Below are 15,059 nucleotides of genomic sequence, written 5' to 3'. Positions count from 1 at the left end.
ATCATAATTTTCAAATTTTGAGAATATATATATTTTTTTTCCTCAAGTCTAGAGACAAATCTTACAAGAACGTTTAATTATGTATTCATGCATATACATGGACTTTTAAATATAATTGAATGAATAAAAATGAAGTTGCCACAAATTAGTTTATGCAGGCATTCTTCACTTAAAATAACAGATACTTTACAAGAAAAAAACATTCTCTGACAGATTAATTCTATTATATGATTTATATTTTTCTGTTAAGTTTCATAAAAATTAAAGATTTGTTTTCTCAGAGGAAGAGCTTGTCCCTTGATTTTATTTTATTTTATTTTATTTTATTTTGTGTCCCTTGATTTTTAAAGAAGAAGGCGTGTTCAGGAATATATCAGTCCTTTTAAAATAATATATTTAGACATTCATTAATAATTTTATAAAATTTATGAGCAAGTATATTTAAAATATTAATAGCTGTTCTTATACTCAGTAAAAATGTTAAAATTACAGGAAATTTCTAGAAACTCTCAGAATATAATTAATCTACCCTAACTTGACTCATAATATAATTCATTAACCCATTAATCTACTTCCCAACATGCCCATTTGCCTCTTTTTAACTATCTTGAACTATATTTAACCATAACATGTCTATACTTTATTGTATGTTCTGGGATAGGATAAATTTAGAGTATGTGAAGGTTAAGGCTAAAATGTTGCTGAAATTGCTGTTTGAACTATTTTTTAAATGTGTGATTTTTCTGCAATGAACTAATGGAGAAAAATGATCTGCAAATTAGTGAATTCTTAATGTGCTAGCTCATCTGTTTCCAATTTAGAGTTTATTTCAAAAGAGTGCTATTAATAAAAATTTTTAAAGTATATCAGATTGATGTCACAGGTCTAGAATTTATTAGATTGAAAATGTTAGGTGGGATTTGGAAGCCATACATATTTTAAGAGTAGCTACAACTTCCCGGGAGACAATAGTTGTGCCTGAAGAATGGATAAGGTGGAAGGATGCCATCTAATTGTTCATTCATTTATTCAATAAACAATAATTTTTGGAGCACCGACTATTGGCCAGGCACCTACTAGGTTGTGAGGACTACAGTAATAAATGAAACATGTATCCCCCATCTTTCAGAGTTTATAGATTATTACCAAAAACCGTCCATAGGTATTATAATTTGGGGAGTTTGATTGTTCTCAGTAAAAATCCCTCCTTGTCCCTCTATGATTTCTGAGCAAACTGAGAAATGAAAGGAAAGAGTATGGTGGGTGAGAAACAAAACTCTCATCTTTATGCTGGTAGAGATGGTCTGAAACTGTGTGGCTTGTCTCAGGGGGCAAGTGGGCTTCCTGATCTTAAACCCTTTCTAATTCTAAGAGAAATTTGCTCACAGTGCTCTGGTATTGGGGGCAACTACAGGCTCCTTTATGGGGAGAAATACCTGGTCTCTGTGATGTTAATAGCATTGAAAAGCCAACCATATGCCCACTGTGTGTAGAATCATTCTTTCCTCCTGAGAGAATGACACTGGGTTGCCTTTTAAAAATTCACCAGGCCAGTCACTCCTTTTTTGGGGGAAGAGTAAGAGTGTCACACTAGTAGCTTCTCCTACGTGAGAGAAACTTCAAGAGTAGGAAAAGAAGCATCCCCCTCCTGAACAGTAAAAGCGTGTGTGGTGGGGTAGGGTTTATGAGAAAGGAAGTACGGAATGCTGTGGGAACATAAGCTAGTTTAGGGTGTCAGAGGAAGTGAGATTTAAGATGCAGGAGTAGGGGCTAGTATTGGGAAAGAGTTTTAAGGCAGGATGAGAGACATTTTTGATCCATCTATAGCGTTCAGAACAAGTCAGCATGGCTGGTCACAGCCTAGACTATGAGACAGAGTGGAGAGGTAGATGAGCTGTGAGCAAACCTCAGTGAGTGTCGTAGCCAAATAAATTCAGGTGAACGAAGGGCAGTTGGAAACATGGTGAGAGTTTTAAGCAGAGCAATAACATAATCAGATTTGTGGATTGGGAATATCATTCTGGCCGTAATTTGGAGGGAAGCAAAACTGGAGAGAAGGAGAGACGTGTTAGGAAAGGAGGGTTAAAGCTGAGAATGTGTAGATTAGCCTAATTTTGTACGTTTTGCACGTGAAGGGCAAGATATTCAAGTAGAGTTATTTAAAAGTTGAGTACCTACACACAGATCTGTTATGAATGCCTTATATGTGGAATATTGATCAAAAAATTTATGTTTAGGGGTGCTGCAGATTTATTTAGATCTCTCACCTGCTGATAGAAACTTTTTAATACTTGAGTATTTTCTTTAGTTTTCTGGTGCATCCAATTATTTGAATAAAAAGACTTAATTTTTTTTGAAAGAACATATAAAAATTCACGTTTAGCATGAGATGCTATTTTAGCGTGAGATGCTAGTGATATCTTGTGAATGTCCTGGTATACAGGAGAACAAAGGAAAAGCTTATTTTGAGAAGAGGTATTTTCATGGAAACTGAACATGTTAAAAGTACATAGTAGTACCCAAAATGCATTGTACAACAGTTTTTCTTAGATGCTGCCAAAATACAACTATTTAAAGGCTGCACTATTTCAAAAGATAATAATTTGCTATCAACTTTGTTCTTAGGTGCAGATAAAGAGCCTGGAACTATATCTGATAAAACTGCTAAATCTATATGAGAAAGTTCTTTGTAAAGATCCTCTTGTATCGCCTAGCCAAAGGTCCCTCACCATCAACTAATAATGCAGCCTGCTGTCATTTTTCCTTTATTAGAAGTGCTGTTATAATATTATTTTTACAGCTTTTATGTAATGTTATAATAGCTTTCAAAGAATTTTTCCTAATATTTTGAGAACTTTTGTTTGCACTCCTGATATGAAACAGTATGACCTGCTAGTGCTTACCGGATGAATTAAATGCTTTGAATATCTCATTTCCTAAGCCAATGCGCTAATACATTTTTATTCACTTCTCCTTGTGTTATAATAATTATATTTAAGTCTTATGGCAATCTTCTTTAATCTATATGTATTCCAAAGATTTATTTGCATTTCTTTCCAGAATAAATCAAAATAAATTTTGCTAGAAGTGGCATCATGTGAATTAGTTTCTTGAGCCTGTAGTTCCTAATCAGTGTGCTTTATCTGGTGGAAATGTTCACGTTTGGTGGCAAAAGAACTGCAAACACATTTTTTTTTTTTAAAGATTTTATTTATTTATTTGTTTCAGAGAGAGCGAGCGAGTGCACAAGCAGGCAGAGGAGTGGCAGGCAGAGGCAGAGAAAGAAGCAGGCACCCAGCTGAGCAAGGAGCCTGATTTGGGACTTGATTCCAGGAACCTGGGATCATGACCTGGGCTGAAGTCAGTAGTTTAACCGACTGAGCCACCCAGGCCTCCCAAAAGAACTGCAAACACCTTTAAACCCACCTTTAGTCATGTACCATTGCGTAGAATAAAGGTGACTGCTTAATACTCAAAGATTTTGCTATTTCTATTCTGATTCTGTGATTTTTACTGTTTCTAAGTGACTTCCTATACAGAATAATTATGTTTTTAAGTAATTTCCTTGTAATTTGTGGATAAATTCATTGTTAAATAAGGCAGATGAACTTAGGAAAATGAAACTTAAAACTCCCTTTTTGTGATAGGTTCATAAATCCTTTGATTAAAAGCCATTTTTTTGTAACACCACATCCCCCAACATACAGTTTCACCAGTACAAGAGTCCTCATGCTCTCTCTCTTTGTTAGAAAGGAAACCCGTGACATTAGAAGGAAATACTTCTAGAAAAAAAAAGGCCAATTATGTTTCCTTCCCTCCAGTGAGGTTGTCTAGAAAGCTTAAGCTGGCTGTGGGGTGAGACCAAGAAAGGAGAAGCTCTCCTTCAAGAAAGGAGCTGCAGTCTCATGACTTCTTCCTCCTCAACACACCTTCTTCTTTGACGCTTTCCCTCTCTTTGTTTCTGGAAGCGACATAAAAATGTGTGTGCCTTCCTGCCATTATCTTTATGTTTTTACTAGGGGAAGGCTGGAATTAACGCAAAGACTTTTGAGCTCAGGAGGAGAGTTTTGTCTGAGGAAATTAGACCGACAGGATAAAGCTTGCAGCCTACTAAACTAGTCCTGTTATCAGTCCCTGAGTTCGTAAAATGGAACTAATGTTAACAAACTGTGTGTAGCTGTGTGAGCCTGTCATTCTGAGAGGAACTCTGGGGAGAGTCCAAAATCAACATGACCCATGCAGAGGAGGACCTACGTTTTGTGGGTTGGGCGTGAGGGTCATTCTTTTTAAGAGAAAGGATACGAGATTACAAATAACAAAATGAGTGAACAATTCTTGAAAAATGCCTAGGCAAATCAGGAGCCCTAAGCTTAAGCTTCATTAATTCATAGTTAATGCACTGCTAGCCTCATACACAAGCCTGCACCTGTTAAATTACATTATGAGTTGATAATAAAACCAAATATTTTTTTAAAAAGTCTGAATGCCACATTCTTTTTTTTTTTTTTTAAAGATTTTATTTATTTATTGGACAGAGAGATCACAAGTAGGCAAGAGACAGGCAGAGAGAGAGGAGGAAGCAGGCTCCCCGCTGAGCAGAGAGCCCAATGCGGGGCTCCATCCCAGAACCCTGGGATCATGACCTGAGCCGAAGGCAGAGGCTTTAAGCCACTGAGCCACCCAGGTACCCCCAAAATTGTATTTTTTAAGACAGGAAGATCAAGAGGAGAATCATGGAATGCACAATTCAGAGAGAAAACTTTTTAATTTGATGACGTTATACTTCATCTAACTGGGTGATTGATTTTAAACTAGAAGTCTCTTTACAGATTGAGCTGAGACATCTAACTGCATCTAAAAAACATCACAGGAAATACATTATTTCTGTTGAAAGGTGTCTTGAGCTTAATATAGGAAGGGAGAAAAATAGTGGCTTTTCTTTTTTCTACAAAATAAAAAAGTCTATTGTTTATCTTTAGTATTCGTATTCTTAAGTTTGGGGTTTTTTTGGGGGGGGGTCTTTATATATCGATGCGATTATTTTCAATACTTGAAGAATGTAGGATCAATTCTACAAGTACTGTGTTTTATATTGCCAAAGGAGAAATATCCTCAAACAAGAAATTTAGGGGTTGACAGAAGAAGGTGTTAGAAAGATGACAAAATGGGCTGTGTAATTTACAGTGCTCGGTGCAAAATGAGAATGTGAAAACCCTTGTTCTAAAAAATAAAGGATTTCAGGACAACAACAGCAGAGCACTAAAGCAGAAATGGGGCTCTTCCAGTCTTGAGGTGCTGTGCAGATGCCCGGGTTGTATTGCCAGGAAGCTGACCCTGTAAGATGCCTCTGCAGGACTTAGGAAAGCTGCTGTTAAAGACCTTACTCACTATGTTGCCTGGTGAATTATACAAAAAGATTTATGTGATAAATTCCTCTTTGATCCCAGCACCAGAATGGTGTTCATTCTAAATGACTTACTAGGTTTTTTTGTTTGTTTGTTTGTTTTGTTTTGTTTTGTTTTGTTTTTTTGAGCTACCCAGTTATGTGTTGTTCTCAAATGGGGTTCTATAGTCTGGGTTTTCTTATGTCATTTCTTCTTTATTGTTTGACTTGAGTTTTATAAGCAGTGTTAATGGGTTTTGGTCTTTTGTGTTTTAAGCCTTCTCAAATTTTCTCTTGAAAGTAGGTAAAGATCTTGCACAAATAAGCAAAACTCTTAAAAGTGGTTTTAAAAGTTGGTTTAAAAGGCCTGTCATCATCAGCATTTTTACTGGGTGCAGTAATAGCTCCATTAATGAAATCAATGCATTCCCACAACATAATTATTTGTTAGAGACTACATAACCTCAGGCAGAAATAATCTGGGAAGCAGAAGGATGCATTCCAGATAAGCAAGAGTACATTACAGAAATTTTAAATGGCTGAAAATATCTTAGTCTTGAGCAAAAGCTTCAGCAGTTAAGGTTAAAGGAGATGAGGACTGGGGCTTGGTTTATACTTGGGAAAGGAAAATCCGCTGGGGACAAGCATAGAGGGAAGGGACCTGCTGGCAGACAGCCCTTTGCTGGGATGATGTAGGCTCACTTTACATGTAACATATGCTCTTCTATTCCCTAAAGTTTCCAACAGCCTCAGCCAGTGTCCCAGAAGAGCAAGGAGCCATTGTGACTTATGGAGATGTGCTCTGTGCCTCCCTCCTGAAGTCATCCCACAAGAATTAAAGTCGATTGTCCTTCAAGTGGGACTACCGTGTTCAGCTGTGCAGGGTTTTTCACTGCACAGATACATTGGGTAATTCATTGGCATCTGAATTTCTCCATACTTTATGATGATCAAGCTATATCCCCTCACATGGGACTGTGCCCTCCTCCCGAAGAAGGAACATCATATAAGCTAGTGTTGAGGACAGCCTATGAACCTGCTACATAGTCTTAGTAGATTGCCTAGATTTTCAGGTGACCTTTAAAATGAGAAAATGCCTTTCCTTCTTAGGAATAAAAATTATTTCTGACTAAAGACCTTTACAAATCAAAATATTTTGAGTTAATTTCAGTGAATGGGTAATAGTTAAAGTGGAACGGTAAGAGTAGTGATTCTTCTTCTTTTTTTTTTTTTTTAGATTTTTATTTATTTCTTTGACAGAGACAGATCAGAAGTAGGCAGAGAGGAAGCTACAGAGAGGAGGAAGCAGGTTCCCTGCTGTGCAGAGAGCCCGATGTGGGACTCGATCGCAGGACCCCTGAGATCATGACCTGAGCTGAAAGCAGAGGCTTTACCCCACTGAGCCACCCAGGCGCCCCAAGAGTAGTGATTCTTAATTTTTTGATGGGTGCATGAGAGATGAGGTCCCAGAGCCTCTGCATATGAATTAAAAGGTAGAGAATGGGAGAAATGGATGCAGATGGAACTACAGTGTTTTTTGCTACACTGGCTTTGGTTTAAGTACCCTCTTCCAAGGGTGTTTAATTAACTATTACTTCTATGTGTTAATTGAAGTACTGTTTGATTTTAATGTAATAGCCTCTGAGTTTTTCTTATCCTTCAGGGATCAAAGAAATATTTGTATTCCCTTCTTAAAACTAATAGAAACATGTAAGATCATATATGAACATATGGAAAGATGCATATTGATAAGTTAGATAAGACGTTTCTAGTAGAAAAATGAGAGCAAGTTAATTTCCATTAAAGATGCAATAATGAGCACTGGGTGTGTTACAAAAACAATGAATACTGTTAAGCTGAAAATAAATTTAAAAAATTTTAAAAGAAAAAAAATGATAACACCAAAAAAAATAAAAAAGATGCAATAATGAGCACATTTGTGATTTATGCTGCTTATTGTAATTATGAACTATGACATTTAAGCATATATAAAATGAGACTTAGCCTGCACCTTCACGTTTAAAACACTAGTTACCTTCTAAGCAGAATCTTAGCTGTGCATGGCTGTCCTGGCTGGGGTATTCTTTTTCCTTATTATCATCAGGCTTGATTGTCTTCCACCAAAATATGTTGAGTACCTGCTATTTGCCAAGTATGCTGCTAGAGGTTATAAAACCAAGAGCTCCCAGGGTTACAGTATAGGTAGTACACAGTATGATTGTAACTTCTCTTCAGTGCTTCTCCCCTTACTACTGTAGTCCCTAGTGGTTCCTGAGATCATCTTTCCACCATTGTTACAAGCCTCCACATGTTAGGAAAATTATAGTCTTCTTTCTATTCCTATCTTTTCTGTAAAATATGTACCTATTTTCCTATTTGGAACTAATCACTTCCTCCCTAGTGTTTTCCAGATTGCTCTATATTTTACTTTTCTGCCATAGTCATTTCTGTTCATGTCTTTTTCCCCACTATGTTTCAAGTTCCCTGATGGCGTGGATTCTCAGGAATCCTTGACTCTGTCTTCCTTATGACATTAGCAAAATGCCTTTCAAATAGCTGTTGCTCAAAAAAAGTACATTGTGTTAAATCAGATTGGATTAAAATAATGATTTAACCATTCAGGGACAAAGATTGTGGACCTGTTGTGTCATAGAGTCAAGTTGAGTTATGTTAGCATCCTTAATTTTTATTTGTTGAACAGTGGAAAATTTAATACCCAGTGTCCTGTCCCTGAACAGATCAACTATTGTCATCATTTTCTGTTGCCGTTTCCAGTCTGGTATGTTTGCATACACAATTTCTATCAACCTGGGATCAGAGACCCATAATATAGATTCAGTTTTGAGTACTCTACTCTTCTTTCCGCTATTTAGGAGGCTCTTAATTAAACTAAAGAAACAATAAATTTTGTCAATAGTTTAGAACTTTTGAAAGATTATTGCCCAAAGCAGCCTTTTAATTCTGAGAGAAGCGTGTCTAGAGGCTTCTTATCAAGCTTCAGAAAGTACATCTTTCAAATGGCCTGTTGTAAATGATGCCCACATCTATATATCAGGGGATCACCCCAGACAGAGCTTTTTTTCCAGAGCAACAGCAGTGTCTTAATAATTTGCAATGAAATACTAATTATTTTAATGGGATTATTTTGCTTCTTGGCACATCAAGCAATTTGTTTTACACCTTTCCTCATTATTTTTCATTTTAAAAGACTTAAATAGAGGAGACATGACAGAACAGGAGTCTAGTTTCATCTCTTGGACCATTAATTATGTCATGGCAGTTTCAGTACTGATGAGACCCCCAAGACAAATGAATCTTCTTGGGTCGTACTTGGTTTAATGGATTTCATTCTTTATACTTCAAACAAGTTTTCTTAGAAAACCATGAATCACTAAACTATGGATTAAATGGTGACAATAATGGAAATATAACCAACAACAAATTGTTCATGGTTGACTTCTCCAAGGATTTGACAGCTAATTCATAAAACAAGTTATTATTACATAGTAAGATTTTGTGACTGAAGTGAAATTGCTTAGGCAAAATGCTCAGCATTATTCTGTAGTCTGTGGGGGAGTGATGTATGCACAGACCTTCATCCTTCTCCCTTGACCCCTTTCCCTGCCACTTCTTACAAGATTTCAGTTGGTCCTGACTCATTGCCAGCATGTGCCCTTGAAACAGTTGCTAAGTTTGCTAGTATAAAAGGCTATGGAATCTGTTTCATCTTGTCAACTCAGAGCCCACATTGGAGAGCTTTCAAGCTATATTGTAGGAAACCTGGCAAAGAGATAAAACAAAACTCCAAAGATTCTGTTGTGGGACAGTGATGGTACCTTTTCAGTTCAGGACAGGTTCACACTGGGGAGCAAGCAGCTGGAGATGAGGAGAGGGAATTTGGTGACCAGGTGGTAGAGGGCCTTGAAAGCCAGAATGTGGGGTTTGTGTTTTGCCCATAGATCTGTGTGACATCTCAGGACCACCTGTTTGGGATACCCCTGGAGCTTATTAAAAAAAAAATGCCCCTTTGGGATCCTTCTTCAGACCTTGTGTTCTCATTACTGAGGGGGGTAAGGCCCTGAAATTTGCCTTTTAAACAAATATCCCAGATGATTCTTATCCCACTTTTAGATTGAAAATCAATCCTGCAGGTAAAGAATTTGGTAAAAAATCACATTTTGTATGTATTTTAATATATTTTGTCCAAATGATAACATTTTTATGTGGTATAAACAGGAAAAGAAAAATACATGTTTATCGCTTTTTCACAAGCTGACACTGGAAATATACCTCCCAGAGGTCCAGTGTGTGTGTGCCGTAAGCTGTGGTTTGCTGGTAAAGATTGAACTACTAGCTCTCTGAAGAGAGAGCTATGGAAGGGAAGATAGTATCAGTCTTATTTAACAGATGAGAAAACAGAGCTGACAAATTTTAAAAAAACTTACCCAAGGACACATGGCTGGCTATTAAGAGGTAAAGCCTGACTTAGAAGTTTCTGGACTCTGGTCAAGTCATTTTCCTTCACTCGACACTAATACTTGAAGCTGTAGAATACATCTAAGGGGAGCTATATGTACAGTGCTGAGAAAATAACACTATAGATGTAGCAAAATGATAATTTTGGGGTATTAGTTGAAGTGCTCCTGCAACTCCACGTTTTCTTGTGTTTTCTCTTTGACCTGTCCACAGGTCCAGATGGTTAAGACATTCATTCCACCTCATTGGCAATTGTTTTCTTGCCACATGGAGCGTTTGAGAGTTTTTGAGAGTTCCCAGGGAGACAATTCAGAGAATGGAAGAAAAACTAATGAGGAACTGAGGTCACCTGGAAGACCTCTATATGGATGGCAGTAGCTCTCAGAGTACGGTCCCTGAGACCAACCACGTCAGCATCACCTGGGAACTGGTTAGAAATGCAAATTTTGGGGCATCCCACCCCAGACGTACCGAGTCTGAAACTGTGGGGCCATTGCCAGCGATCTGGCTTGCCAAGTGATTCTCTTGCTTGCGGAAATTTGAGAGGAAGTTTAGGTCTTATTCAGGAACCCCAGAGGGCTCAGAAGATCTTAAAGAAGAAAGACCTGACTGTCTCATTCCGAGCTGACAGACTTTAAATCAGAAATAATTGAGTAATCACTAATTTGATTGCATTTACTTGAAGTACTCAATTACGTTGTTTGCTGTTAACTGGAATTGGGGATTTAAAGGAAAAATTAAGTTTAGTTTCAAAGAAATTAATATAGTTTACACTGCAAACACACCTGGGTTTGTGGCTTATAAAATCGAGTTTTCTGTGTGCACTTTGGATGCGCCTGGAATTTTGTCCTGGAATGAACCAAACAGATGAGGTGAACACACAGACTTGCAACCTTGTGTGGTGTCAGATGGCAGTTCATACACTTGACTGAATTAAGACTCATTATGTACAGCTGTGGGCTGGGAGGGTAAAGCATTTGACATAGTAAGCTGTGCCTGAATATGGTCCATGTGAGTGGTCCTAGGCCTTTGCACTGTAACCCTGGCCCTCTTTCCCTTGGCTTTGACTCCCCTAACTTGGTTGATTGTGCTTTGTGCTTCTTCTTCAGCTTCATGGACCTCACCGTGTTCTTAACCAGGATGACCACCTTATCCCAGTTTGCCTGAGATTTGCAACCCACAACTTTTTTTCTTTTTAAATAGGCTGCATGCCCAGCGTGGAAACCCACATGGGGCTTAAACTCATGACCCTGAGACCCAGAGCTGAGCCGAGATCAAGAGTCGGGCACTTAATCAACTGAACCACCCAGGCATCCTGGGATTCCCTGGCTTTAAAGTTGAAAGGCCCTTGTCCCTGGAAACTCTTAGCCCTGCCAAACTGGACTAGTTGATCATCATAATAGTAATTTACTTAAGACCAGAACTAGGTATTTCCTTTGCTTATTCTGCTGGTACATGTTGATCTCACATCTCTGATAGGCTGGTAATCCCAGGTTATGCTGCTTTTGGGAAACTCCAGGGAAATTGGTTACTATGAGTTCCTGTGAAACAGTCACTTACGTCTTGTACACATAAGTAATATTTGTAGAAGCCACGATTTGCAGTTATTTTTAGCACGATGTTAAGTATTTTTACTGATTTGGAGATATCTAGTTACATATTACTGACAGAGCCTAAATGCACTTTATGAACACTTGGAAACATCTTGCTGTTGAGTGACTTCAATTAAGGAAAATTACTCCGAGTAGGACTCTAAAGCTTGCCATGGCACTGTTGAATTGATTATTTGTGTGATACCTGAAAGTGGTGTTTCATAAGAAAGTTAATCCTGCACTTAGGAATAGGATATGAGGGTTCTGAGATGAAGAGGAAGGAAACATATCTATTGGCCTAGAAGAGAGATGATAAAGGCACACTGGGCAGTCGATGGCCAGAACAAAAGAAAATAATGCATGGATGATACTTGACAGCGAGAGTGAAGTCCTCACCTGGGTGACTGAGAGATTGATGATGCCACTGATGAAAAAATAGGCAAGTCTAAGATGTGAACTCGGTTTTAGAACTGGCAAGTTCTAAAGGAACTCAGGTGATTCCAGGCAGTTTGAGAGTTACAGCCTCGAAAAAGGAGTGGGCAGCATATGCCCATTATTGTTTTCTTATAGAAGGTGATGGTTGAAACCTGGGAGGTGGCATAGTATCCCTGAATCAGTGTGGCAGAAAAGCAACAGGAGCAGATAGCTAAGTTGAGTAATGCCAACGGCCACAAATTCTTTTGGTTATTCCTTGATACATTTTGATGCTTTGTAACTAACATTTATTCAGGATTTTATTGTGGTTTCTTCCATGTTATTTTAGGAACAGAAATTTTGGTGAACCAGTTAGAACAGTGAACTTGACTACACATGCTAATGAAGGTCTTTGTAATTAACTTTTTAATATAAAAACATCATCAAGTTCTTAAGAGCTATTTACTGCTACCAATGATATGGAAATTAGGTTATGAGAATACCAATAACACCCAAATCCCCCAATTTCTCTAGCATTGGTAGTGTGCAAAGCATTTTACCATTTATTATTTCATTTTTTTCTCTGACTAAAACTCTTCAAAGTAGGTGGTTTCATCCCCAACTTATAGATAAGTAAACTGAGGGAAGCTTATAGTGTTGGCATTGCCTGCAAAAATATCTGGTCAAATAAATTGTATTCAAGTCAGGGCTTTTGCCTCTTTGACCAGTGTGTTTTCCAGAGCTCCGTAAAGATCTTAACTCTGGTCTTGTGAGTGGTTCTTCTGGTACTTCCCCACACTCCATAGACTTCACACTCCATAGACTTCAGAAGCTTGCCGAGATGTGCCTTCATTAATTCCAGAAAGACAGCCCCTCCAAATATAGAGGTTTTAGGTGGATAAATACATCTGACACTGCTAGAGGAGTTGGGTGCCACGATTTTCAGATTCGGTCATCTTCACCTGGGAACCCAAGAATAAAATCAGGCTGATTGAGGGTAGAAGGTGGCTGAGCCAATTAAAGAAAAACCCTAGGAAGCCGGGATTAAGTGGCAGGAAGACGCAGATGAGTGAGCTGATGAAATTGCACCCCTAGCTGAAAAGCAGCACACTTTCAGTAAAACCAGACACTGTTCCGCTAACTTCCAGCAGTGGGAGTTACATAATCTAATAATTAATTGTCTGTAGCTTCTAGGCCTATTAGGGAGGTGTGGAACAGACTCCAGAGGCAAATCACTGGCTTGTGTGATGGTCAGGAACATTGCCTTAGGCATTCAGCTTCATAATGGTAAAGCTTACAAGTTGTTTTTCCCGTAATTTCTAACCCTGGTACGATCCTTCTCCTGCTAATGGGTATTTTAAGTGTATCTTAAAGATTTTTCAGTGGCCTTTCACTTACAGTTGGAAATTGCCTACTTTATCAAAAAGGCTTCCAAATGTCAAATTATTTGGTACTTGGTGTTTCCCACACCCCCCCCCCCCGCGCGAAAGACAATGCCCAAAATAAAAGGTAATAGAATATCCCCAGCACATGGGAGGAAAATGAAAATTATCGCAAGCAGAAGGATAACATCCCTTTAAAATCGTTTAAACTGCCGTGAGAACTAGAAGGAACCCCATTTTATCTGGGTTACTTTGAACAGACCGTACTGTCACAAAGGAGGAATATGAATCCTGACTTGGAAAGGAAGAGCCCCTGGAACCACACCGCATGGAGGGAGGTTAGAGAGAGGCTGTGAGCCTGTGAAGGCTTTCAGTCACCAGGGGCCATACGTTTCATTTTGATGTACATAAAAGCTGACCAAGGACTTTGTGAAAACTTTGAGCTGCCTTCCTGGCCACCTTGGTTTCTTCCCTTCACCCATAGATCAGCGTCATTGACAACCCTGCTCTTTTCAAGTGGTAAAAGAAGTTAAAAATAAAGTTCTATTTTAGAGGTACCTTTGATTTTCTTCAAAAACATTTCAGATGATAGGAAAGAGAAATACAGTGATAAATTTTTGTAGAGACCTGGCAGAGTCTTCCTATAGTTTAATCAAAAATGGGCTCAGCTTCAAATATATTAAGTTGCCACAGGAGAACGGGAGTGCCTTTTGGGAACAGTTAATAGTTCCCGGAATTTTAATCTCCTTTTATCATAATACAGGATGAAAGTTCCAAGGTAAATAAAGATGAACAACCTTTAAAGGAATATTGCATGAAATGTAAGAGGTAACATTCTTAAAAGAAGTATTCTTTGTATAGCTTGCCTTAACTATGATATGTGCTGTGTATTTTCTCTGGATAATTTGGACATCTTCCAAGACAGCAAATTCCAGTGTTTCTAAAGTCCATGTTCTGGTCTCATCTTCTTAATAATGCCACAAGAGGTCTTTTAACTCGGAACTTTATAAAGGTAAAAGTGAAAATACTATTGGGATCTAAATGGGCATTTTGGAGTAAATTATTTTTAAAATGTTTACCTTTTTCTTGGATTTGTAACTGCAAATATTGCACAATCAAAACTACCATGGTATTCCTCACCATTCTTCCTACTTGGGTACTGATGGAAGCCTTGGCTAGGTTAGACTCTTTGATTTCATATGTGTTTGGGTATTATCTTTTGTTGTTCTGGGTTTGCATTGTGAGATGATTTTCTATTCCATGTTGCATGTTCTGCTATTGAAAAAGGTCCTTCTTTGTATTGAAACTTATTAAAAGATTGCAGTCGTTTGTAATTTGCAATGTACTGGTTATTCAAGTACCTGATTTTACTATGAAAATGTGACAAATATTTTATTCCATTCTCTGAACAGCTGGTGGGAGAATTTCTCTGAGAAAAAAATATAACCTGGACTCTTGCATTAGTCTCCTAACTTAACTTTCTATTTCTACCTTTGTCCCTTATGGTTAATTTCTCACACAATAGCCAGAGTACTCCTACTAAAAGTCTTTTTATGTTATTCCTCTGCTCATAACTATCCAGTGGCTTTTTACTTTTTCAAAACAGAATCCCCTTCTTTCTACAGTGGTATAAGTGATATGCATCATGCCCCCACCTTTCTGATTTCATCTCCTAAACCCTATCCTTTGTTCATTTTACTGTACCCTAGCCTCCTTGTTGGTGCTTGCACCCTGCACACACACATCTACTCCACGGCCTTTGCATTCTTTCCCCCTCTTCATCCAGATACTTGCAATACTTGCTGCTCCTCT

The 15,059-nt window shown here is 38.1% G+C and overlaps 1 long non-coding RNA gene across 1 annotated transcript in view; it reads left to right on the top strand.

The window, feature by feature from the left end:
• Positions 1-12,624, top strand: part of LOC309845632 — a 141,985-nt gene extending 129,361 nt beyond the window's left edge. The window contains exon 4 of the long non-coding RNA XR_014301393.1: positions 11,063-12,624. This is a non-coding gene — a long non-coding RNA (uncharacterized lncRNA). The remainder of the gene's footprint in view (positions 1-11,062) is intronic.
• The last annotated feature ends 2,435 nt before the right edge of the window (positions 12,625-15,059 follow it).

Source organism: Mustela nivalis (genome assembly GCF_964662115.1).
Source record: "Mustela nivalis genome assembly, chromosome: 12".
Classification (NCBI taxonomy): domain Eukaryota; kingdom Metazoa; phylum Chordata; class Mammalia; order Carnivora; family Mustelidae; genus Mustela; species Mustela nivalis.
This window is presented reverse-complemented; position numbering and strand designations above follow the sequence as displayed.